Source organism: Chaetura pelagica, unplaced genomic scaffold (assembly GCF_000747805.2).
Source record: "Chaetura pelagica isolate M959 unplaced genomic scaffold, ChaPel_1.0 scaffold66, whole genome shotgun sequence".
Classification (NCBI taxonomy): Eukaryota; Metazoa; Chordata; class Aves; order Apodiformes; family Apodidae; genus Chaetura; species Chaetura pelagica.
Window position 1 is genome coordinate 5,448,458 of NW_009953811.1, and position 24,383 is coordinate 5,472,840.

Sequence of the window (24,383 nt, forward strand, 5' to 3'; positions counted from 1 at the left end):
CAGGGACATCTTCAGTTAGATAAGGTTGATCAAGGCCCCAGCCATCCTGAACTTAAAAGTTTCCAGAGTCGGGACATCTACCACCTCTCTGGGCAACTGTGCCAGTGTTTCACTACTCTCATCTTAAAAAAATGTTCTCCTTATCTCTAGTCTAAATCTTCCCTCTTTTAGTTTAAAACCATCACCCCTTGTCCTATCACAACAGATATGCTTAATGCCCTCTCTGCCTTTACTTCTGTGCCTCTTCAGCTGCCCCGTTTTACCTACACAGTTCACCTGTCCTATTTGCCTTCTTAAACAACATATTCCCCAATTTCAAAGGGAAGCCTACTGGGAAAATGGGAATTTTATGTTTTGCTGTTAATTTTTCATACTCTTCATTATCATCATCATCAAGTAGAGCAAGAACATGCTGGGGCCTTTTGGCAAAGCAGGAACTAAAAATAGAAATGTCTTGACCCAACATTGATTAAGATGAAATGTTTCACTAAGCTTAAAAAATATTTCTAAATGTTTAATACAAATTTTAGAATTAATTGTAGATAGAAATTGTTTATACTTAATTTAAAAAGTTAAAATAAATTGGTTTATTTTTAAAAAATATTTTCAGCTTTGGTTGAAGAATAATTTAGCTCATCTGACAGAAATTCACAGGAAAATAGATGTTGTCAAATCTACATTTTCACCGAAGGGTTTCCAAAGACATCCAGACAGGTCTTGAAAGTGTCCAGAGAATGAGACTCCACAACCTCTCTGGACAGCCTGTTCCAATGCTCTGGAACCCCTACAGTAAAAAAGTTCTTCCTCATGTTGAGGTGGAACTTCCTATGCTCAAGTTTGAGTCCATTGCCCCATGTCCTGTCACAGGGCAGGTTGTCCCTGCCTTCTTGATGCCCAGCCTTCATGTATTTATAGACATAATTTCTATAATGTACTTTTATATTAGGTCCCTCCTCAGTTTTCTCCTCTCTAGACTGAAAATCCCCATCAGGCCTTGAAGCCAGAACTTTAGGAAAATAAATGAAACGCACAGGGAAAGAATTAGACTGAAACAAAGGTTGTCCACATGCACATGTCTACAGGAGGACAAGCTGTCTAAGCTTCTGTTATAATCCATGGAGATGATAGTATGTTGATAGTCAGAAAGACCAACAGCACAAACTCTCAATAGTGTAATACTTAATTTAATGTTTAGTTTCATAATTTCCAGACCATCTTTTTATTTGAGCAGATAGAACAGCTGCAGTAAAAAAGCATCATGTGAACTTTGGCAAGTATTGAAAGAAAACAGTTCATCTTGCAAAATAGACCCATGTGTGTTATGTACATTGGGACAATAAATGTCCTTGTTTTGCCTGATTGAAAGCCACCTCAGCCTGGAGCCCTTCACCTTTTCTGATGGTGCCCTAGTAAAATCTTAATGCATGCAAGTTGCTGCACATTTCAGTGCTGAATCAGGGCAGATATTTAATGACCTAGATACAGAGATATATAACAACAGCTTTCAGAAACCAAATTCTTAGAAGACAGATCCATTTTTTCCGCCATTTTTCTCTGGGGCAATCTGGAAAACAGAGCATGTGTGCTCATAAAGTGAAGAAAGAACTGAGCATCTGTGAGAGTGAGAAGAATATTGAATCTTGCATCACTCAGTATTTCAACAGCCAGAAGTATGTCACTTACAATTTCTCACAAACCTTCATTTTCCTCCTTATTTTTCTCTATTTCTTGCCTCTTTAACACCTGCTCTCTTACAGGATTCAATGGAAAGAGTCCCACTCACTCTCATTGACTTTAAATCTAGTTTTAGAAACAGGGATGAGCCCACACTAAATCCAGGAGCCTTCTAGCTTTGAAGCTTGAGGATATCCAGATCTGATCAAGGCTTGGCTCCTCCTCATTTGAAATAGTTCTGTATTTTCCCATCCTACTGACTGGATCTTTGTTCTTAGCTGGCAAAGGGACAACGTGGTGATGCACAGCTGAACCACACTCCCCAAACAGAAGGCCAACAAAAACCAGGGTCTGCCTCTATGGCTGACTCACAAGCACCAGGAACAAACTGTAACGTGAAGGTTTCGAGGTTAAGCATCTTGTTCAGAATCCTGTGAACTGTGCTCTCTGTTGGATATGTTCTTGCCAAAAATTATCAGTTCTAATTAATCTAAGACAGAAAGAGAACTATTTTTTAAACAGACCTCAAAAATTATTCTTTTAAGGCTGGTAAATCTATGCTAGCCAGTTATCGGTGCCATGTTCGGAAGCTCAGACAGAGCAAAATTATGCTTCAGATTAATGTATTGAGCAGTTCAGAGGTTACACAAACAGCTGTTTCTCAAGCAGGCACACTACAAAGCTTAACTGTTCATTGGAAGGGCAGATAGAGACTAGCTAATGTCCCAGTGGGTTAACTTTTATTTGTTTCTGATTGGGAGATATCCAAATGTGACTCCACACTACTGATGGCCTCCCTTAGCAGGGGCAGAAAGTTTAACCTCTGGAGCCAGTGTGATTTTACCAGTGTCTGGGAAAAAATCCACAACAAATCTTCACTGCCTCTGACATAATCTGCAAAATGTTGCATTTACAGAATCAAAATTTAAAAATACTGGAGAAAAAAAAAAAAAAAAAAAAGCTGAAAAAATAAGCTCAAATAGGCTGACTATAGGCAAAAAAACCCCAAACACATAAAACCTCTGAATCAAACACTGATTGTGATATGTTGCAACTCTGATATTTAACCAAGAGCAACCATTTCTTTGAAAGTGGTTATATGTGACAAGCATGCTGAATGAAGTATATTCTAAATGCCAGATTACTCAATGGAAAAAGCACAATGCACACTGTTTAGTCACTTGATATGTTTGTAAGTGTTTCAGCAAAGCACCCGAGTTCCTCTTTCAGAGCAGCAGCCACCCACTTTGGAACAATGCTCAAATGCCTACTCCGTGTAAAAGAACTGGTTATGTGAAAAAGCAAACAAACAAAAAACTAAACAAAGCAAAAAAAACTCGATCTAGATTGGAACATAATTAAAAACAAACAAAACAAAACAAGATAGAAAAACTGAAAACCATAATTAATGGATTTAATGGCAAAGTCCTATTAGTTGCAGAGAGTGACATAGATTTGCTTTTCAAACCTCATGAGAAACATTCAGATGACACGTTTTAGAGAACTTCTTTCTGCCTAATATTCAGAGTTTTGTGTATCTAGAACTTCAGAAAAAGTGTCTCCATTCACCATTCAGTTCAGAAAAAAAACAAGGCTAAGCTATGTAGGCTGGAACTGACCCAATGATAACTGTGGAGTTTTCTGGAGCTTCATGGATACATGAAAGATTTCAGTGCAATAGTGTGTTTTCTGTGACCTGTAGTGACTTCTCTGACAGCTTTCCTGCCATTACCCCATCTGATCCAACCATGATGAGGTGTGACTAGAATATAACCCTGGGGGGTTATAATCCTGGACACTTTGATTTCAAAACTCACAGCTTCATGAAGTGATCTCTACTGATCACTAAGAAAAGATACTGGTCCAGAGAATCAGGACATATTGCAGCCTATACTCAGAATCAAGGAGAGAAATCCCTAACCCTCTGAAGTACTGCACCTCTAAAACTACTTATATACTTAAATTAAGGTGTGTGATAGAGGATCTTGCAGTTTCCAGTTTTATAGTCTTGATACAACTTAACAGGATTTATTGGCCTCCTAAAGGTGCTCATGGTGAGTATCTCACCTTTCTCACTGCTCACAGTTCATTGCCTTTTCAATGCCATCCTGTAGTTCACCATGCACTTAGACGATGGGGGCAAAGTAACACCAGCCAGGCAGCCTTGGGGACTTTGGTTGACCAAGTGGGAGCACAGACTGGTTTTGTGGAGGTCAGGCTGTGGTGACTAAAAAAGTCACTAAAGTGACATAGATACAACCTCACATGGACCCACGCTATCTATTTTTTAGATCCAACTCCAGCAGAAGGCCGTGCAGACACCGTTCTTGCAAGTGGACTCAGCTGTGCAAGCTCAAGCCCACTAGAAACAATAAAGCTTACGGAACTCAGTGTGTTTTGTGTACATCAGGAATACATCACAGGAGTTTTAAACAGAGTCTCTCATCAGAGAGATGGAACATCAAGAACCTTCATGCTGCAGTTGGATGTCTGTCTGTGACCTTCTTTCTATCAAGAGATCACCAAAAGGTCTCAGAGGGGGTTTGGTGTGACCATGTGACTGCTGGGGTCACTTGGAAAGCTGTCTTGTAGCTTAAAAGCAAGTAACACAGAGACAATTCATACCGAAAAATCTAGGGGGAATAACTGGTTATTAGTTTAGTCCTTGTGGGCAGTATGGAAGAAGTGAGTGATTACAAAGGATAATGTCAAATTGCAACCGGGTTTACTTTTATATTGATAACATCTATTGCTAAATTGTAACAATAACAATGACGTTATCTTGAGAAAAGTGCTTCAAAGTGCCACTTGCCATTTTATTTCTTCTGAGCACTGAGAGGAACACTAGTGGTCTAGCCAAAGAACAGAAGAGATGTAGGTTTGATTCCTAATCGTGCTATGTGTTTCCTGTCTTGCCTTGGGCAAGTCCCTAAATCTGCCTGTGTCTTTTTTCTGCTTCCGTGACATGGGGATCATAACACTGTGTGTCTTCCATCCATCTCTACTTAGAAGGTAAAACCTTTGTGTCACAGACTACTTTCATTAAATGCACATTGGTACCTGTACATGCACAGAGGAGGAGAGAGCTTAAAATTACTCCCATTCTTGTCAGGTCCCAGAAGTACTGAAGTAATAAAAACACTCGTAAATGATGAGATTTATTGAGAATGTACAATACAAGGAGAATGGGATTTTCTAAACAAATATTAATGCTTCCACCTCAGCTTGTAGTCCATAACCACAGCCAAAAGGGAAGATTAGAGCCTTCTTCCCCAAAAGTATCCTGGGCTTCATTCAAAGAAGCATGTCCAGCAGGACTTCTTTGCTCTTTTGAGACCCAAACTGGCATACTGTGCCCAGCTCTGGAGTCCTCAGCATGAAAAAGACAGGGACCTGTTAGAGGAAGTCCAAGGGAGGGATACAGAAATGGTTAGAGGGCTGGTAGGAAGAAATTGAGAGAGCTGGAGTTGTTCAGCCTAGAGCATAAAAGGCTTCAGGAACACCTTCTTGTGGCCTTTCAAGATTTAAAAAGGGCTTATAAGAAAGATGGACAGAAACTTTTTACCAAGGCCTTTAGTGACAGGACAAAGGGCTGTGGTTTTAGACTGAAAAAAAATTGTATGTCTCAATTGAATACAACCAAGACATTTTTTATCATGAGGGTGGTGAGACCCTGCAATGGGTTTCCCAGAGAAGTTGTGGATGCCCCATCATCAGAAATGTTCAAGGTCAGCTGAGACTGGGTCTTGAGCAACCTGGCCTAGTGAAAGATGCCCCTGTCCATGTCAGGGGGAGTTATATATTTAAAAGTCCCTTCCAACCCAGATCATCCTGTGATTCAAATCCTGTTATTCTTAAAGTAGATAGCATGGACAGAGAAATATACAGGCACTTATTTCTTCTAGTACTTATAAAGAAATCCTTTCCATCAAAATTTAGGTGAAGTGGCTCCCCCCTTAGCACTGTGCTTTTTTTGCAAATGGCAACATCACTAGAGACCATTATAAAGCATGTTTCAGGCCCAGAGGATAATGGTTGGTTGGTGCAAGTCAGCAAAGAGAATTGTAACACAAGAAGGTTGAAAGCTCTGACTAAAGATAATATTTTCATTTGACAAAGCTTTGTAGCCATTAGTGACATGAAATGGGCAGGCAGAGCCCCTTACCTCCAGCACTGTGCCTCTGACAAAATCAGTGCTGTTATATTGTTTAGAAGAGAGTGGGAAAACATGGAAGAAGGTAGATTCCTGCCACCTGCACCCTGTTACGTCCTTTACCCTAAAAGCTGGAAAGGAGGCCAAACCCTGAAATACCCTCTTAAAATATTTATGTCAAAAGAAATGCCAGTTTTTGCTTTAAACTGAGATATTTTCTTCAGTCCTTGCATCTGATTGCTTTTCAAGCTCTTGGCCCAATATTTCTTAAAAGCTTAGAACTTCCTTGAAGTTCACTCTATCTGCTTATTTACAGTAGTTCAAATCACAGTCAGTTCCCCAAGTGGGTGTTAAAGCTACTCTGAATAAACTTCACTACTGCCACTGATGGCAGCTGTTCCAGGGACAGACTTCCTTTAGTCTGTGTCCTTTCTTTGGGTGGAAAGTGGTTCCCCTTCCCCTACCTACACCAGCTCAAGCACAAAGGCTCCTCTCTAGAGCAGATAACACTTGCCCCTCCTTGCAGCTCATAGTCTTTGTTAGTTGATTCACCCGTGGGCCAAGCTCAGTGTCCATGCTCCCAAAAGCATTGCTCCAACAATTTGGTTGCTGGAGCCAAAGTTTCACTGTTTATAGAGTTATAAAATCATAGAATGGTTTGGGTTGGAAAGGACCTTAAAGACCATCTAGTTCCAACCCCCCTACATGGATAGGGACACTTCCCAATGGATCAGGTTGCTCAAGGCCAACCTGGTCTTGAAGACCTCCAGGGATGGGGCATCCAAAACATCCCCGGGCAACCTGTTCTAGCATCTCACCACCCTCACAGACTTTTTCCTAATGTCTGACCTGAATCTTTCCTCTTTAACCTTTAAACCATTGCCCCTTGTCCTCTCACTATATACCCATTTAAAAAGCCCTACCCCAGCTTTCTTGTAGGCCCCCTTCAGATACTGTGTAGATACAAGTATAACTTGTACACCAAAGTTACTCTCCTCAACCTGGTTGAGATGCACAATAATGAAACTCAGCACAGAAGCAGTTTCTAAACCTTGCTTTGTATGCTATGGGCAATGATCTTACACCCACTGAATTTATCAGCATGTTTTTTACTGACCTCAGAAGTCACACATTGAGACCTAAGTGAATTATCATTTCCTGCTAGGAAATTATATTGTTTCACTCTGCAGACTCAAGCAGTTCTATTTTATTTTATTTCTTTTTCATTTTTTTTGCCTCCATTCATGGAACATTTGTTTTGGAGCTACATGAACTGCTGAAAGCTCTCACCACTTGCTGGTGTTTCTGAAGGTTAAAATGATACACTCAGAGAGCTTTTTACACTATTGGAGAAAAATGAAAAAGAAGAAGAAATAAAAATCATATTTTTGTGATTATTTTTTTCCATGAATACTTACACGTTGTTGCATTAGTCATCTCAAATTTACTTTTTTTTAGTCTCCAGTTTCCTAACTTTCATCACAGCTTGACAAAACTGGAAAATAATAGAAAAATTATGGAGTTCTGTCTCATCATCTGACCAATATAATGCTACTCTATGGTTTTTCACCAAAACTAGACCAAATCCTTTTCCAATAGGAAAAAGATCCTCTCTCATTCTCATTCTTGAAATTCTAATCTGGTTTCAAACTATGTATATCTGAAATGGTAGGAACCATAAGCTCCATATTGACCCATGATCATAAAAGATTGTTGTAAAAAACAGCCATCAAACTATGACCATAAGTGTCTCCTCAGAGCAGACCAGTGGACAATCCAAATCAAGAACCCTTTTCCAACAATGTGAAGTCAAGATACTCCTTAGGATGAGTACAAGATCACAGCAGAATCATTGATTACACTGATACTTTCCACAGATAGAGAACACTGGCCAGTGGCAATAATAAAGTCTTAAATTACACTTCCCCAGGCCTCATGTTTCTTAGACTAGCCTGTACAATCACACAGAACAAGTAACCCTGATGACTTTGAAGTACAGGGTCTTGCAGATCTTCAGCAAGACTTTGACTTGCCCCTTCTTGCTCTCTATGACCATGAGTTCCCTTCTTGATTACAGAGTAGACTGGGGTGGATTTTGGCACATCATCCCCTAGCTCTCTGAAATTGTGCAAGGGGTGATGAAGCAATGTCTGACCTATTAAAAGTGGCACAGGTTATTTTCCCATGGGAGCAAGTGGAGGGGCAGGGAATGAATTTTATAAAAGCAATCAGTAAAAAAAAAAATATCTATTTCTATGGATGGTGTTTCTGTAGCATAAGATTTTCTTTCCTTTCCCCTTTCCTTTCTCCTTTCCTTTCTCCTTTCCTTTCTCCTTTCCTTTCTCCTTTCCTTTCTCCTTTCCTTTCTCCTTTCCTTTCTCCTTTCCTTTTCCTTTCCTTTCCTTTCCTTTCCTTTCCTTTCCTTTCCTTTCCTTTCCTTTCCTTTCCTTTCCTTTCCTTTCCTTTCCTTTCCTTTCCTTTCCTTTCCTTTCCTTTCCTTTCCTTTCCTTTCCTTTCCTTTCCTTTCCTTTCCTTTCCTTTCCTTTCCTTTCCTTTCCTTTCCTTTCCTTTCCTTTCCTTTCCTTTCCTTTCCTTCCCTTCCCTTCCCTTCCCTTCCCTTCCCTTCCCTTCCCTTCCCTTCCTTTCCCCTTTCCCCTTTCCCCTTTCCCCTTTCTTTCCTCTTTTCTCCTTTCCCTCCTTTCCCTCATTTCTTCTTTTCCCTTTTCCCCCTTTCCTCCTTTTCCCCTTTCCCCTTTCCCCTTGCCTCCCCTTCCCCTTCCCCACCACCTTCTCTTGATCAACTAACCTAGCAAATACACTATCAACTTTCCTTTTCCCTTTCCCTTTCCCTTTCCTTTTTTTCTTTTCATCAAGTGATGTGAGAGACCCACTTGTGGTTGCAACCTGTCCAGTGTTTAGTCTGAGGTTGAAAAAAAAACATTTCATAATAAATACACAACTGGTAAAAAAAAATAAATCCTGTTTCTGCAGGTTCTTGGAGAACAAGGCATCATTCACCCCCAACTCAATGGCTTTGGAGCAAATAAACCAGCAAATACAATGAATGCATTTCTGTTTTGTTGTTGGGGGAAAAAGTTCATTCCTGGGATCACACTGGGGGGAAAAATACAACTTGCTTATGAAAATGATGAATTCAAGCCTGGGGCAAACGCATGACAATCCTTCATTTACCTGAGAAAGAGAAATAGATCTGAGAGATACTGCACCCAAGGAAAATCCCAGTTCATGTGTATTTCCATAACTTCTTTAGCATAAACCAAATATATTTAATTAAAATATTGGAACGAACCCGACTGTTTTATAGGCAGCCTCCTGTCACTGATCAAAACCACTTTCTCCCTCTTTGAATGTTTTGTCTTCTAAAAAATTAACGAGTGCAGGTTTTTTCCCCTCTGTTTTGCCTGAAGCAAAACAGTATGTTTACCTGCCAAAGGCAACCATTTTTGAATTGGTTTTCTTAAGAAAAGCAGTCACCAGTGTTCAAAGCAATCAACATGAGCTCCTTTTTACTTGAAATGTTTTTCTGAGCAGCACAAACCTACTTGACATCTGGAAAGTTCCACCTGTTCTGTGCACTAGCTGATCACCAGGAGACATATTGTAAATCCAAAAGTAGATGGAAAAAAATGATGGATGTGAATGAGTACATGCAAGAGCAAAAGAGAAATGAGAGAAAACACAGCAAATAATGAGGCCAAAATCTTATTAACCCATTAAGAGTATGGAAATTTTTTTATAGCATTTGTCAGCAAAACAAACAAGGCTCCTCAGCCTGGAGAAGAGAAGGCTCCGGGGAGACCTTATAGCAGCCTTCTAGTACCTGAAGGGGCTACAGGAAAGATGGAGAGAGACATTTCACCAGAGAGTGTAGTGATAGGAGAAGGGGCAAAGGTTTTAAACTGAAAGAGGGAAGATTTAGGTTAGACATCAGGAAGAAATTCTTCACCATGAGGGTAGGAGGGCACTGGAATAGGTTGTCTAGGGAAATGGTGGCTGCTCCTTCCCCGGAGGTGTTCAAGGCCAGGATGGATGAGGCTTGTGCAGTCTGGTCTAGTGTAAAGTGTTCCTGTTCATAGCAGGGAGGATGGATCCTGATAATCTTTAGAAAGGTTGGACTAGATGATCCCTGAGGTCCCTTCCAACCTGGCATTCTATGATTCTATGATTTTTAAGGTGCTTTTCAAACTTAATCATTCTATGACTCTAAGATTCTATGTATAAGTACGCCCAAATCTGCTCATCCATGTATTTGTTGATAAGGCTGTTTGATTCAGAGTTTGGAAAACAGGGTGGAAGAAACCATGAGGTACCTATAAATACCTGGAAAACAACATAGAACATTAAAACCAAATGTTACCTTGATTTTCATTGCTGATTTCAACAATTGCATCGTTAATATCAGCTTACAATGTGCACCAAAACCGTCAAATACTTCATCCAAAATGCCAAACCATAGCTTTGGATATGTTGATTCACCTCAGATAATTCCTAGAAGCCCCACTTTGTTTTATAAATTCTAGGGCAAATTGATCAGGACAATACAAAAAAATAACTATTTGGATCAGAGACTTTTAGGAAGAGTGAGTTTGCACCTCAGATTCATTTTCAGGAGTGCTTCAGTGTAATTCCTTGTAATTGATGATATTAAATTGCATCTTGACAGGACTGAGGAGTTGCAAGGTATAAACTGTGAGTAGATAAGCTACTGATCCAACATCCTCTATGTTGTCAAGGCAGAGAAGGAGGATTCAGAAATGTTAATTAGAAACAGTCCAAGGTAGTTCCCTCACTGTCAGATTTAGATTAGTAGTTGGGGTAAAAAGAGAGCAATTGAGTCTATATAAGCATCCAGGTCCACCAAAGCTCATCTGGTGCCTCTGAAGAGATGCAGTTATCCTCAGCTGATGTTTTATCTGTACACCTGACTCTCACCATCAACCTTTAGCTACAGAGCAGGATTCCTACTATGGTAGAGATTTCCCCATTGGCAGGGCATGGTACCCAGTGCGTGTGGGAATGATCAACATTTCCCCCCAGCACCAGTGCTCAGCAGTCCTGGACAAATATCACATCCAGCTCTTTCCTTGAGTACAGGCTTTCCTCTTTCCTTGTGTGACATTCCCAGAGATAAAGAAGGTTCCTTAATGCCCTTTAACACAAAAAGGGAGCATGAAGAGTATGAGAGGGTATTTGTAACAACCAGGGTTGTGAGTCAAGGGTGCCTTAGTAAATCAGCTGGAATTACCTTTCTCAAGCCAGAGACTAGTTTGGGGTGTCCAAGTCCAAAGTCTTGACTGGTTTCCATTTCTATTACTCTTTTCCATTTCCTATGATTTACTATATTGGAGAACTTGAATGGTGTTGCATAGTGAAGCACACCACAGGAATTTATTTTTTTTAAATTTGGTGAAAGTGATACTAGATCAGTTCTGAACAATCAAATGGTCTTTGTTGAAGTAATTAGGGGCTTTTTTCAGGTCCTGCTGGTCCTGTAGATTCTCTGCAATGAGATCTAGTAACCACCTAATGCCTTTGGGGAAAATACAAACACCTGGATCTGCTGAATAGCTCAAACTTAAAACTTGCCAGAGTTAAAAGTAAGAGTAATTCATCCAATCAACAGATATAGCTGCAGTAAAACACCTTTTAGGATTGATAACATACCAGAATCAGAGCAGATGTAGGAAATAAGGACCATAAGAAATCTGGGAAGCAAACAGTCAGCATAGACTGTCTGAGTAACTCACAACACAGTGGTGATTTGAGCTGACAAAATGTTATTGGAGGGATCACTCTCTTCAACACTGTTTGCTTTGGGAAGTCAGGGAGAGATTTATTATGGCTGAAAGCCTTTACAGCTGTCAGATATAAGTGCTAGTTAAAAGGAGAGAATATAGTAGCCTGAATTAACAATGGGAGCTTGAATCTGAATACATGCGAAAGCATGAGGCTTTATCTGACTGAGGGCATCATCAAAATCTTGCTTTGAAATGCATTACTTTTAGATCACCTTACATACTGCCAAGGTGTGTTTATTTTTCATGCATTTTGCCTTTATTAGAGTACATATTAGTGACAAAGAAGGGGTGTTACCATCAGACTAAAAGCTCCTAATGAGATCTCCAAGCTGTGTCTTTCTTAGAGCAGGGCTGTTAGAAACAGGTTTCTTCACCACTGACTTTACTATGACTGAAGGATCTGGGTAAACACACACTGCTAAAACACTGTACAGGGGTATCACCTGAAACTTCATTAAAATGCAACTACTTCTGTTTAACACCGATGATTAATTTTTTGGGGGGTCAGGCCAGAGGAGCAAATATTTTGGGATAAACATAGCATATACACAAGTTCAGAGCTTGCCTTTATATAAACTCAGCAGCAAAATGTATAACTTTTTATTTGCTTTGGAAAAAGTGGAAGTCCACACTTAATAAATAAATAAACACTTTGAAATCTGAACCTGTATTTTAAAGGGAAGTGGATGACTGATGGGAGAAATCTCAGTTTATGTTTTCAGGGTGCTTGGGCTCTAAATATACTGAGACACCTAGTCATCAGCCCTTCTTAGGATATATTCAAGTTTCTCAAGAATATTAATATGATCTTTTGCATTAGTCATTCTCCCTTACTCAGAAGAGTTAATCCAACAGTTTTGTCAGTCAGACTATCTGAATGTAATGACCAGCTCTCTCCTCAGACAAAAGTGGGTATAGACACACTATGTGCACATATATATATATATCTCATAAATGAAATGGTGGGATACAGAAAGACTCCAGAGTAAGATGTAGAGAATCTACTTTAGGGAAAAAGTTACAAATCTAACATGATAAAATTATGTAGGTTGAAAAGGGCTGACAGAGGTTTTGGACCAAGCCTGCTCTCAAAAAAGGGCCAAATGAGATTACATTTGTTTGTTGGATCCTAAACCAACAACAGTAAGACATCCAGACAATATAAATCTTGCAGAAAGTCGTAACTTGACTTTTTTTTTCTGATTATTTCCATTATGTAGGCCACTGTGACCATTTCTCTCACAACTTAAATAAGTATTTGGCCACTGGCTTGACTTGTTTCTGTCCATGCTGCAGAACTGAGTGAGAACTATCCTTTCTGTTGAGAAGTCTGAAATCTAATTCACAGAAACACAGATTGACTGAGGTTGGCATTGGCCTCTGGAGATCGTCTTGCCCAACCCTCTTACTCAAGCAGGGCCACCCACAGCAGGCTCCCCAGGACCATGTCCAGACAGCTTTTAAGTATCTCCATGGATGAAGATTAAACAAATTAGCCAAATAATTAAACAATCAGTCAAAAAAGCAGGAGGAGAGAGGGAGAGCAACTCCTTCCAAAAGTGATGTTATCTGTAGTCATTGAACAGTTCAAATGTGATTAGAAAGCAGCCTGAAGTCTAATAAAAATCTAGACATTTCTTGGTAAGGCAAAATATGTTACCATCTTCTTTTAAAAAAATAGTAAATCGTTGTGTCAGATTATCCAGTGTTAGAAATTCCCTCTAATGAATCCTATTATTTTTCATAGTACTTATTAACACTTCCAGGAAATAAGAGGGCCCTGAAGTCTGCAGCAAAGCGATGCTCTAAAGCTCATGAAATGTTTGTATGTTCTTTATTATTAGAAGTGACACCATTGTGCCATCCAAATGGAGGACTGCCAGAACATGCTGCCAGTCACATTCAGAGCAGCATTGAAAACTCTGACAAAATGCTCTCCTCTCGCAAGTGCTCTCCCAGTTCAGCTCACAAAAATAATTCAGTGAGAACAAGGGTTGTCTGAATTATTAGTGAGCTGTTGAGCAGAAAGAGATAGCTTATAGTTGCAGCTGGCATCACAAGCTTTGGAGGTCATCTGGCAAGCTGCTCTCTTCACACAGACTTGCTTAATGTGCTGGGTTTGTTTTATGGCAAAAGTCCATTTTTAATAATATAGACATTATTACAGATTTTATATGAGAGAAGGTGTGTGGTCTAACGAGTTGCAAGATTTGGCATGGATTGACTGTGTGACCAGGCAATGTGTCTATGCCCAAAGATTGCCAGCTCTTGGGCGAGGAGGGAATAGCATCTCATTTTGCATATATATAGTGCCTATCACAATGGGAGCTCTATCCCCTGACACCTAGTAATAAAAAGCCCAGTCTGCTTCTTACTCTTTGAGTTTAACCACAGGCTGTGCCAGCCAGTCACATATTTGTTTCCTGTTAACATGTGATATAAATGATTATCATATTTGTGTGCATAATGGCTGCTTAAGTTTCCCCAGATTTCTCCCTTGCGGCCCAATAGCACAGCCATTATTTCCAGTGTTGCACATGACCAGGCAATAGATACAGTTATGCAGCAAGACCATTGCATGTCTGAGGTTGTTACACAGGCAAATACAGATTTATTTTATCTTGCTACTTAGCTCACAGCATGTTGGCTAGAATTAATTTGAGCTGTGGTAGATGGCAGTAGATTCAGTCTACTTGGTGGCCTGTAGTTGCAAAAGTACTAGAATCAACAATCAAGCCAAGCTGTGAGGGGCTGGGTGTTTTCCCCGCCCACTAAGGACCTAGAGGTTAATTGTGCAAAATTTTTATCTACTTTATTGTTTCTCATTTTAATAGAGAGGAGGCTAGGAAATCCAGCAGAGAATCAAAGCCCCACTAGACAGGTGATGCCATAAACAAGTGAGAAGAGACAGTCCCCGAGTTGGTAAGTTTACCATTTTGTATGCCAGACAGGATACAACAGTGGATATTAATGGACAAGTGGGGACTGGCCTGGGAGTGTGGGGAATGAGGCAACAATAAAACCAAGTTAATTTAGTTGGGTAGAAGAGGTCTGGGCTTGTTGCTTGTCTCACCTGAGTATGTGCCTGGGAACAGCTCGTGAGCTCTATTGCACACTAAAAAGTTACAGGCTCAGGATGGGTAGAGCTGCAGGTTCTCCAGCCCAGTGCAGAGACAGACAGAGATGCTCCACATGCACTTAAAATTGACAAGAAAATAAATTCAAGCTAGACTACACAGAATAGAGGACTTTTCTAAAGTATCTGCTGTCCAAAGGTCTTGACCAACTGTTTCAAATCCTAATGCAGGAGCAGTTTAAACCTGGGTGTGACCCAATTTACATTATTTTAGCCCAAGATTTAACCAAAGAGAGAAACCAATTCTCTTACCCTGTGAAATGGATAATTAAGTTGTTCCATATTAGGGCCTTACAGCCATGGTAAAGAACGTTGGTACTGTGGACTGAGGTAGCTGCATTGGTATGGTAAATTTGTTCCACTTTATTATGTATGTAAATATTTGGTATTTCTGTTCAGTGCACACTCTGGAAAAGATTTATTTAAACTCAGGAAAGCAAGTAGCTCCTTCGGATTGATAAGACGCTTGGCAGAGGAAGGACTAGGACTGTTTTGACCTTATGTGTGTGGAAAGGTGGGACACAACAAAATGAGGAGTTTGTACCCAGGCAAGAAGTGTTTGCCAATCAGATTTGTTTTGTTGTGGTGACAAGAATTGTCAGTTTCTGCTTCAACCAAAACTTGGGGCCATGGTTTGGGTGCTGTGGTAGAGCTCAGCCAAAAGCACTTCCTAGGAGGTTTCAGTCCCAATAACCCATTTTTCTTTAAAGGGGAGTATTGTCTCCATTTACCTTCATGACCCTGGAGGAACAGGCCTTGGTGATTTTTTAATCTATTATCCCACCAAAAAAAAAGAGAGAAGGAACCCAAATGCAACCTGAAAAAAGTAATTTTGAAAACCTTTCCAGTTCAAGTTCTTGTTGCCTTTAGTAACAATCCTGGTGTTGCACAATCCTCCTTCAATTTATTATTAATTCAGTTAATTTTCATTCAGTTCTTTCTGCAATTTCTGATAAGATGGCAATAGAACTGTTTTGTTTAATGAAAATAATCACATACATGCCCACACACACACGTACAATCAATCACATTTTAACTATATTAAATAATGGTGTCATAAATACTGTGGGAAGTAAGTGGGTTTAGAAAGTATGACCTTAAAACAACTGTTAAAGTATGACCTTAAAACAACTGTTAAACAATTTGTTGCTGTCAACATTTCTTTATAAGGAACAAGTCTGGATTTATTGTGGTTAAATGGTCCATTGGGAAACATTCACTATTTTCAATGTCACACACAGGAAACCCATAACATATCTTATTAAGACAAAATGTGTCCTTTCAGATTGTAGATTTTGAGTGAAGCATTGCTCATGTGTCTCGTGCAAATAACTCTTTATTTTTAGCAGTGCAGATTTATTTTAACATTTATATATTAATAGATATATGCAAGCTTTAGACAGTTGACCAAAACTGTTAAAACTCTGTTTTCCACCATAAGTAGGTAACAATAAAAAGTTGAGCTATGCTAGAAACAGACCATTGGCCATTGAACTACCTGCACAGGATGGGGTGGAGCACAGCTGCCTCTCTTCAGCCATCACCATGCTTCATGGCACAGCTGGGGCATCTAGAACTCTCCCAGACAATTTTCAGGCATAACTTGGGAGATAGCACAAGCCAAGCATTGTTCTCAATAGGCTGTTGGGATGCAACCACACTCAGGTTTTGTTTTTTTTTTCTGGGAGGGAGAGTTAGGCATGTGGACATGAGTCAGGCTGCAGCACTTGGCCTCGGGGCCAGAGCACAGGGCTTGCCCGGCTGGTTCAGAGCTGGAGGACTGTTCCCATGTCTCTGGCCTCCAGTGTCAAACGGGGATCACAAGAGTTCCTTACTAAGAAGGAGAGTTCTACAAATAAATACATTATAAAAATAAAAGACACAGCTTTCATGGAAAATGTGTATTCTAATATATACTTGTGACTTGAAAGCATAAGCTACTGGGATTTCCAGAAAAGCAGATAAACATTTTAATCCTCATTACCTTATATTGTTTTGCAAAAATGTTTGTGTTAAACCAAGAAGTAAAACCAATGCAATTATTGGTCTTTTTGAGTATTTTTGTTTGTTAATTATACTGCTTTAACTGCAAATTCATGAAAGTGGTGCCAAATTTTATATCTTTCTAGTCCTCTGACATCCTTCAGAAACTTAATTTTTCTGTAATTATTCTGAATTCAAACAAACTTATCTTTTGCTTTACATTTAAAGTTTATTTCAGCCACTTTTTCAGTCACTTTATACATTTTCATGTTGTAAACATGTTGCCTATTAAAAATTATAATTATTCTTTTTTTTTCATTATTATGTTCAAAATTCACACTAAAAAAAAGATAGAGCAAGGAAGTCAGCAAGAAAGAAAGGGGGAAAAAAGAATGGGAGGAAGATAAAAAGAAAAGGAAAAAGGAAAGAAAAAAGAAAAACCTGTGTTTGTCACAAAAATAGGGAGAGAAAATAAACATTTAATGAAATTTTCTTGGAGTATCTTATGCTGAGGCTTCAAACTTGGGAGGACAGTGTGTCTCACAACCCTGAGTAGGACACCTGTAGGTTTGATTGTATGTGAAAATTGGGAGGAATTAGTAACTTTGTTTATGTGGGTTTGCTCCATGTTACAAAACAAATCTCTTTATTGGGTATAAAAGGTGGAAAAGCAGAGAAGGAGAAGAGAAAGCCAAGCCCACATGGCAACGAGCAGTGGAACTGGCAGGAGCGATTACTTTACATTCTACTGGCCTGAAATTATCTATTTCCATTCTATAGCATCTTTGTTTGTCATTCTCCTGCTTATGTGGTTGCACATAGACTTTCTTTGTCTCTGCATCCAAAATGGTTATCATGTTACCTTTAAAGTTTGGCATCCAGCGACACAGGGGTCACCAGTGCCACTTTGTGCAGGGTTTGTATGACTTCATTAGCTAAATAGAACTGTGGGAACAGATTCTGGGTGACCCTCAAGCCACAGAGAATTGTGGTTCACTCTTCTTTTTTCTTTTTCTTTCTTTATTTCTTTTTTTTTTTTTTTTTAATATGTTGTTCCAAAGACATCCAAAATGTTCTTTCAAGTGTGTTTTCAGTGATAGTCTTATAAAGACACAGATCTGCTGAGAATATAGCATATATCTGTTTGGCACACAAGGCTAAATTATGTCCCACCTGGAGCAGCTCTGAGGGTGTTACCATAGTCTTGCACTTAGCTTCTCTCTTGCAAAAGATCAACCAGTTCCCTTAAGTGCACGAATTTCATAGTTGTTTTTTTGGTTGTGTTTTTTTTGCCAGAAACTCTCTTTTCCATTCAGAGTTTTAACTTATGGGATGCAACCACTTTTCTTCAAGTATCTGGAACCAGCTTTTGTACCCAGTACCTCCTTCTCATGGGGTTCTACATGAGTTTCATATGTGATTGCATGTTTTTGAAGTAAAACCTCCTTTAATTAAAGAAAATCTGGCACCAGAAAATAAAGATAGGATGATATTTTTTACTAACCACAGGGGCTCAGGGAAACTGTCCTGATTTAATTGTATCTCCTGTCCTGAGAGAGTTGGCCAGGTAGCACCATCACTAGGACTTCCAGGACTTTCACACAGTTTCTCAGGTGTGTTAGTGTTTTGCTGCCAAATTATTTGCCTCATAACAGTTTAACTTCTATGACACAGAAGAAGGTGCACAAAGGAGAAGTAATTGCAATTTGTCGATTGCTGCCAAGCTGAACTGTCAGCAGAAGTTTCATGGGTGCCTTTGTGTTATGAAGATACTGGAATTTTACTAGAAGCCTGAACATAGCCATGATTCAGTCTCTTGGACTCATCACGAGGGAAAAGAGGCCCACTTTGGACTTTGTTTCACATCCTTTCTATACACCTGTTCACATAAGTATTTAATGTAGATACTTTCTTCAATGAGTAAACCTATTCACTGCATCGGGAATGGCCAGCTGGGTACTTATGGGTCTTGTGGTCTGCAGTTTTCAACCTAAACCTATGATAAGTGCTTTAAGTGACCATATCTGAATAAGACACCTGCCTTGTGGACAGGTATGACACATCACACCGACTGAAATTATTAACCAGTATGCTTCTACTGCTGGGCTAAATTCTTATTCTCCCACATGCCTCTCTATTTAATTTAAATAAATTAAAGCCCATCCTTAGTGACATCATTAATGACCTACATAAAATCAAATGTGTAGGAGATCAAGTGGAAGAATCAGTGTTTATATTTAGATGTTATTGTTTAAAGCAAAGCCAGATCATTAGATCAGTAAACAGTACTTTAGCTAGAAGCTTGGTCAGATGATAAGCACATAGTTTATTATTAGATAGTACTTTATTATACTTTCAAAGACAAACAAGATTAACTGGGTGAAATGATCATTTTCCACTAGTAATTAAAGTGATGCAATATATTTGGAGCTGAACAATTATGAATTTTGAAGGGAAACAGATTAGAGTTTTGGCATAGAACTGGATCTAGACTTTAATGGGAAGGTTCATTTTTGTACTGTTCACATGGAACTTCACAGTTTGCTTCAAAAGACTGCTAATCCAAACCAATGCCTGTTTAAATAATCTTTATTTGAAAACAATATTTAGCTTGGATTAAATAAAAGTCCCCCTTTTTGAATATAGCAAAAATCATGACAAATCCACTGAAGCCAGTAGTCAGATCACAGTGCCAAGGTCTGGATCTTCCAGAGTGTTAAAAAAGGCAGAAATAAGAAAGGAAAGTAAACAAGTTTTCCAAAGATTCTTGATTAGATGTTCAGTGGATTTATAACTCTCCCTAGTGCCTACACATGAATAAGGACCCAGAGCAGGATCTCAGCCTCCCACTCTGTGATGAAAGTAGATACTGTCATGAATCTTTGGGGCTGAGCCAACCTATGAGGTCTGGCTTTTGGTTCAGATCCAAAACGGAGAAATGTTTCTCCTCTGAATTCAATTTCTGCACAGTTTTACCACAGCAAAACAGATTAAGAGCTTTCTAGGTTTTCTCTGGGCCATTTTTAAACCCAAATCAAAAGCTGGGTTTTGTCTTCATGCATTTCTGAACGTTACTTCCTGGCCTACCTCAGTATGGTAGGAAACCCAGAGCATCAGAGGATTTGGGATATTCTGCCACTGCAAACACATCTCCTGCATCACTTGGGCTATTCACAGACTCCAGCTGCCTTTGAAGCATTTATTGAAAAAATAGGAAATCTGTATGTGCCTTTCTTGTTTATGGTTTGTCAAGCTATGAATTAAAGTCTCAAAGTTATGCATAAGTCACTGATGTATTCATTTGGTTAAAGCTGCAGGTGAGCAGCTCATCTTTGTGACTGACAGGTACAGTATTAACATCCATGTCTGCCTTGCTTGGCTTCTCTCTCTTTCAGTTGTAATTGCATCTAAAATCCATATAGGAAGAGAGTCAGAGTCACTCACCAGAGCTGGCCTCTCCTGGAGAAATTGTGGCAATAGTTTCTGCTTTTAATTTTAATTTAAAAAAAAAATAAATAAATAAAAATTGAGGTTTTATTCTTGTTCTGATCTCTTGCTGGTGGCAGAGAGCAAGTAAATTTAGCAATATTTACTATTTCTTAGGCATCAGCTATTACTTATTTAGTTCAATACACTGAGGTTCACTGTGGTAGGATCTGGGACAGCTTCCCAGTGTCTCTGGTAGACCATTTCCTGATCTTCTGAAAGTTCCCATCTTGAATCCAAATTTTGCAGCCTTGACCTCTGAAGTGAGTATGAGTTTCATACTCAGTTCTACGCACTTCATCCATCTTCTGTCCATGCATGCATGCAAGAGGATCTCTTCTAGTGAAAATCAATGCCTCAGTCTCACATCAATTCCATTGAATACACTGGAAAAACAGGACTAATTTCAGTCAAACCGAGCCCCATCCAGAGGTGAAGATGTTGTTCATGCTGCTTGTCTGCTTTTGATAAGAACTTATCTATCTTCTGCATCTAAAATATTTCTAAACGTATTTCAGATTACTTCCTCATGTTTAAACTTCACATGCTTGCTCACTGAAGATGTGCCAGAGATACAGTAAAATGTACACTATGGAGCATAAAAACATAGGCTTGTACGATGAAAACAGGAAAAGAACTTTTTCTCTTGCTTTGTTGGAGATTTTTTATCAAGGGGATTGAAGATCTAGAATTCACTTCATAGCATTTTGTTCGTGTTTTTGCAGCAACTCAGATGTATCTGCATATAACTGAGAAGAACATTCACATATATAAAAATATTATTCTGAATTTTATTATTCAAAATAAACAATACAACTTTTTCCCTTTTCCAGTACTGGTCTTAAAAGTACTCAAGGAAACACAAGATAGGTATCTGGAGCTTCCTTAAGCACAGAATGTCATTCTCATCCATTTGACCTGCTAAGGAATTAACCTCACATCATTGTGAGTTTGAGAGAGTTTTAAAGCAGGTAAACGCTTTTTTTTTTTTTTTTTTTTCATTTTTTCCCTTTTTATTAGCAAATGCTATCAAGAATGTTTGAAAACTTTTAGAATTCCCATCCAAGTTAATCCTTTTAAACCTAGCTATGCTTATTAGCTTTCTTTGAACAGATAAGGCTTAAACAGATGTGTCATTTGAAGAACTGAAGTCAATTTAATAGCAAAGAAGGATACAAAATAGTGGCTACAGAAGGTGAAATGTGGCATTTGATGAAATAGTGGTGATACATTTTTAAATCTCTTCTAAAACTATATTGTTGAAGTGACAGAAATTACTAGTGAGCTGTTATGGTTTTAGGAATTATAGGCATCAACCTATTTAGTGGCGCTAAGAAGCAGCTTGAATCCCTGGCTGTCTCTCTCAAGTCATTTCTGATGGCATGGCAGCTTCTGCAGCTAGCTGTATCCGCAGACAAGAAGTGCCTTGAATTTATCAGCCAGTGGGTTGAAATGTAAAGATAGGAAACGTCTTTATCCATCTTTAGGAATAGAAGGAAATTCTTAAATCATCTGAAATAAAATGGCACTTTTAATTGAGTTCTCGCCTGTATCTCATTGTGTATCCCCCCCGGATGGTGGCAGTTGAGAAACACAACATCACCTCATTTAGATTGTCCTATTGTGCCAGTGGATGTGTCTGCTGTGACTGGGCATAGTGCTTTAAGGCAGATGTGTATAGCAAGTGTCTACGGAGTTGAAAGACATTTCATTAGACCTATCTGCAGAATTCATGAACAGGAGAACTTTACGGTAAGGGCACATTGTGCTGCATCGTCAAGGAAGAGTCAAAGGAAATTTTTCCACTTTGCCATACAAAGCTTATCTTGGAAGGTTATTTACAGTTAATATTCCAAATAGAATCTTCTGAGTTTTAGAGAGATCTCTGAAAACATGCTCCTGGAATTTAGAGCAGAAGCAGTTAACAGGAGGTATAGAAAGAGTTGGAGGGGGAATTACTGGCTAAACAACTTTTGTTTTCTGCCAGGGCTTAGCAGACATTTGGGGTCTGACTCCTTAATTCAGCAGCCCACTCACCCTGGAAGAGACTTCAGTGGGTACAAGGATGTATCTCCTCTTTGGGATGCTTCATCAGTGCTGCAACAGAGCAAGGAAGCCTTACTCTAAACATAAAATATGTCCTTTGAGGGCAGCTTGCTTGTAATTATAAATCATCACGCCTGCCTTAAATCTCTATGTGTGCAACCAAGCACACAACCAAGCTTTGGGTGTATTTTTCCAGCATTGCTGTACCTGAGAAAAATTAAGCAAAACCTAAGTTTCAAATACTCGCCTTTTGTAAATCATCCCAGAAGTAAATGGGGCATTGGGAAAGGGGTAAAACCTGTGCCCAGGCTGGACACTGTCCCCTGAGAATCAGTCCAACAGATGAGGTAATAAGGTTTTGCTGAGGCAGAGGAAAGGGATGGCTTGAAGAGATGAACAGGAGCCAGAGCCAAATTTAAATTAATTAACTTCAGCTAGACTGAGATTCTATTGTGAAAAGTCAATGGCTGGGGCTAGTGAGCAAACTTGGAAACACCAGGCTGGGAAGAGAGTAAAATAATTAACGTGGATCTCAGAGTGATGCTGACAACAAAATCTTTGACAGTTTGTAACTAATGATGCAGTGTGATTTGTCAGAGCTGCTTCTGGGCCCATTTCTAAAGGTCCAGTGTTGTTAAGCTCTGAGTGGTCATACACACCTGCCTTTGCAAATTCAGCTTGAGAACTGGGGTGATCCTTATTTTATACAAATCCCCAGCTCCTGGAATAAATTTATGATAAGGTCATTTCAGCTGCTTCTTAGCTTGTTTATTCATTTTTTTCTGTATTTTGGGGACAAGAAGAAGGGACAGAGATCTAAATGTATGCAAAATGCTTGAGACACAAGCAGGAACCTGTCATTCATTGATTTTTCAGTGTATTTTTTTAAGCCAAACCCCTGGTTTTAAGTGCACGAAACACACAACACTGTTGTGGGGCAAAAGCTAACTTAGAATAAGCAAGCTCTCCGTGACTGAATCTTTTCATATTAATGCGTTTGTTCATTTTCAGTAAGAAAATCCTGTGCCAGATCATCACCTATTGCCAATGGGGAAGGCACCACTAAATAGAAGTCCTGTAGAATCAGGCATACTACTCCAATATGTGCCATTTGACTATCAGGCTCTGTAGAAGGATTTTTTTTTTATTTTTACATTTATATTCTTTAACCAATGTAAATGTGCAGGCGCAATTAATTTCCTCCAATTTCATTCGTCAAAAAGTCACATCTTGTTGCATGTTTTGGTCCCTTGGGTAGCCACTGGTGAGTGTACCATCAGTTCAAAGACATCTAAGGTCCCTTGAGTTGCTTCTTTCTCATCAGTTTTTGCAGAGGCAGCCTGAAGGATTGACTTTGACAGATTTGGACTTAATGGAAAGAATGGGAAAATCCTCAGAGAAGTACATATAAGAGAAAAAAAACCTGCAAATTTGTAAGGGTCTCTGGTCTTTGATCCTATTTCAACAAAATTATCTAAATTGAATACATGAGATAAAGTGTTGATCGTGCTTTGCTGAGTAGAATTGGGCCACAGGCAAAAATGACTGTTTCTCTGAGCTAGACTTCACATTGCCATTTGTGGTGTTCAGGGTGTTATTTTACCATGAACATCAATTTTGAAGTCTGAAAAAATGTAAGCATAAAAAGGTCATTTGTGCTCAGCAGTGGAGGACTGCCAAGGTCAGCCCAAGAGTGCTGTCTGGGTGCCAGCAGTGCTGGTGGGGTGACACAGGTTACAGTCAGTTCAGGGTGTAACACAGGCTCAGTGATATGGACAAGCACTATCCCAGTGCTCCTGCTCTCTCCTTTAATAGACTAAACACATGTGTCTCTTAGCCACTTAGAAAAAGATGTTATGAAATAGCTGTAGTCACAAATGGGGTTTTAAATGGTTTTACTGTAATATGACAATCTGTTCACAAATCCTGATGTGTTTACAAAACATATCCTTGCTGCCTAATACGTTTATTTTAACACTTTATTCTGGCTTAAATGCCATTTTCACATGCTAGGTTTGTTTGGATTTTGCATAAGGTTGTACCACTCACTCAGGAATGTCTGACAATAATGCAGCATTGGGAAAGA